Here is a 309-nt window from a genome sequence, read left to right as displayed (position 1 = left end):
CCAGCAAGAGGCCTGATCATCACAACAACGCCATCACCAACACACTAAGTAGAAGTAACACTGAACAGCGCACTAAAACGGTAGGGTAATTACTGCCCGCGTTGGCAATAAACAGGAAAGGATTGCCGCATTAACATAAAAAAGGAAAATAAACAATTGAAAGTAAATAAGAGTGATGATAATGCTAGTGAGGATCATCGTACTGTTACTAATAAACCGTAGCGCAGGTTTTATCAGCAATCGTGTGTTAATATTAAGATGAATTATTCAGAAAGTAAATACCTCCATTTTTTTTATATATACGATGTA

The 309-nt window shown here is 36.6% G+C and overlaps 1 protein-coding gene across 1 annotated transcript in view; it reads right to left on the bottom strand.

The window, feature by feature from the left end:
- LOC119588480 (transcription factor castor-like) overlaps window positions 1-309 on the bottom strand; it is a gene marked incomplete at both ends in the record, with an annotated part of 84,074 nt that overhangs the window by 42,721 nt on the left and 41,044 nt on the right.

The sequence above is a fragment of the Penaeus monodon genome, chromosome 24, assembly GCF_015228065.2.
Source record: "Penaeus monodon isolate SGIC_2016 chromosome 24, NSTDA_Pmon_1, whole genome shotgun sequence".
NCBI classification, from domain to species: domain Eukaryota; kingdom Metazoa; phylum Arthropoda; class Malacostraca; order Decapoda; family Penaeidae; genus Penaeus; species Penaeus monodon.
The sequence above is the reverse complement of the archived record's forward strand: the minus strand, read 5'-3'. Positions and strand labels throughout refer to the sequence as shown.